Source organism: Trichosurus vulpecula, chromosome 2 (genome assembly GCF_011100635.1).
Source record: "Trichosurus vulpecula isolate mTriVul1 chromosome 2, mTriVul1.pri, whole genome shotgun sequence".
Classification (NCBI taxonomy): Eukaryota; Metazoa; Chordata; class Mammalia; order Diprotodontia; family Phalangeridae; genus Trichosurus; species Trichosurus vulpecula.
Window position 1 is genome coordinate 61023103 of NC_050574.1, and position 2618 is coordinate 61025720.

Consider the following 2618-nt stretch of genomic DNA (forward strand, 5'->3'; position numbering starts at 1 on the left):
TCTCTTATGATCTGTTATGTACATGGCAATTTTTTTTCTTTTCTCATTTTATACTTAAGTTTAAAATAAAAAAATTTTTTTAAAAAGGAAGAGTATTTCAGCAACTGTATCAACAGGGAGACAAAGTCCAGAGTCCAATCAGGAGGGTTGTTGCAAGAGTCCAAGCAAGAGGTGGTGATAAACCCCTGCACTTCTGTGATGGCTATGTGAGTGGGGAGAAGGGCACAGATGCAGAAGATATCGGAGAGGGAGAATTACCAAGACTTTGAGGCTGACTGAGAAGGCAGAGGTGGGAGAGGCAAGGATCTAGGATGATGTCAAAGTGTCAAACCCAGGTGACTAATAATAATTGCTAGCATTTGCATTGAACTTTAAGGTTTGCGATGTACTTCACAAATACTAGCTCACTTATTCTCACAACAACTCTGGCAGGTAATCACTATTATCCCTTTTTTACAGATGGGGAAACTGAAGCAGACCGAGGTTAAGTGATCTTCCTAGGGTCACACAGCCAGTAAGTATCTGAGGCTGGAACTGAACACCTGACTCCAGGCCCAGCACTCTGTTCACTGTGCCAAGGTATCCTTAATTGAAATAGGCAAGTTTGGATGACGTATGGGTTTGCAGGAGAAAATGAGGTGTGAGGTAGAGGGACTTTAAGGGGCAGAACTAATAATAGGTGGCTTCTATTTTCTCAGTAAAGTAGCAGGCAAAGTCCTCTGCTGAGAGGAAGGGGAGAAGGGGTGCTGGAATGGACTTTAGGAGAGAAGAGAAATCTTAGAACAGTCACTGTTAGGGAAGAGCAAGAGGATTGCCATACAGTAGCGAGGGCCCAATTGAGGTGAGGTAACATGAACTGCAGACTGTGAGTTACTGTGAAGTGGTATCATTTTCTGCATTCTTGAAGTTTCTGGAGGAAAAAAGCAGACAAAAACAAATTCATAATTGGAATCCTGCTCAAAAGTGATCTGTACTATATTTCACATTGGAACAAATTTGAGTTCTAGAAATGCATTATAGACAGGGACCCAAGATGTCGGTCCGCCGTTACCGGAATTTCCTCAAGCTCTGAGAGGAATGGCCTTTGGATGAGACCAAACGGGGCTGAGACTTGGGCACTTACTTGTGGCAGTGGGTGAAACAGGCCTTTTGGGAGGCAGAGAACACCCAGATTGCTGAGCCTAAGACCTGAGACCAGATGTATGAGAGTTTAGCATGACTTCATTCAAACTATTACAGACACAAATATCCACACCCAAGCGACACCAGCTTCAGTGGACTGACAGCAGAAGAATGTAGGATTGCACTAGCTACAGATACCGTGGAAGAATTTAAGGAACTGAATAAAGGCTTATGGAAAAAACTTCAGGATAAGTTCGCCACCAAGAATCCGGATGAGAAGACAAAGGAATAGCCTGTGTCTTTGTCCTCCCCATGTACATAAGTGTGAAGCCTTGTATACTGCCAAAAACAAAACTGTCCCTCCTTCTAGCTTAAAAAAAATGCATTATAATGCAACTGAGTGTTGGGCCTGGAGTCAAGAAGACTCATCTTCCTGAGTTCAAATCCAGACACTTACTAGCTGTGTGACCCTGGGCAAGTCATTTTACCCTGTTTGCCTCAGTTTCCTCACCTGTAAAATGAACTGGAAAAGGAAATGGCAAACCACTCCATTGTCTTTGCCAAGAAAACTCCAAATGGTGTCACAAAGAGTCAGATATGACTGATAATGACTGAACAACAGCAAAAAATAAACCCAAAACAAATACTGATATTTATTTAGCTCTTCAAGAAGAGAATGTGAAGCCGGAACAGGTATGATGGACCGGGAAAACAGGAAGGGGTAGAGTGACTGGGCATCTCACTGGATGAGAAGAATAGATTTAGAAGGAGTGAGGTCTAGGGAAAAAAATGGAAGGACATGAGGTTGTGATCAGAGGAATGTGAGAGTTCCTGATCATACAGGTAAAAGCATTTGGTGTGGGACTAAGGTTAATAAGAGTAATATGTATCATTTTATATAGCACTTTAAGGTTTGCAAAGTGCTTTACAAATATTATTTGATCCTCACAACAACCCTAGGTGCTCTTCTTACTCCTGTTTTACAGGTGAGGAAACTGAGGCAAACAAGTGAGTTGCCCAAGGTCACACAGCTAGTAAGTATCTGAGGTAGCATTTGAACTTGGGTCTTTCTGACTCCAGGCCTGGCATTGTATCTACTGCGCCACCTAGCTGCCCATGATATTATCTCATTTGAGCCTGCAACAGCCCTCTCACATAGATGCTATCATTGTCCCCATGTTTTTTGGAGGGGGGAGGGCAGGGCAATTGGGGTTAAGTGATTTGCCCAAGGTCACACAGCTAGTAAGTGTGTCAAGTGTCTGAGGCCAGATTTGAACTCAGGTCCCCCTGACTCCAGGAACAGTGCTCTACTCACTGCTCCACCTACCTGCCCCTATTGTCCCCATTTTGCAAATGAAGCTGGAAGAAAGAGGTTAAGTGAGTTACCCCGAAATCACACAGCTAGTAAGTGTCTGAGTCAAAATTTGAACTCTGGTCCTCCCAATTCCAAGTCCAGCCTTCTATCTACTTTGGATATCACCTATCCACTTTAGGAA

The 2618-nt window shown here is 43.3% G+C and overlaps 1 pseudogene; it reads left to right on the top strand.

The window, feature by feature from the left end:
- Positions 1 to 1033: 1033 nt before the first annotated feature.
- LOC118835526 lies at positions 1034 to 1414 on the top strand (annotated as a pseudogene).
- Positions 1415 to 2618: the final 1204 nt, after the last annotated feature.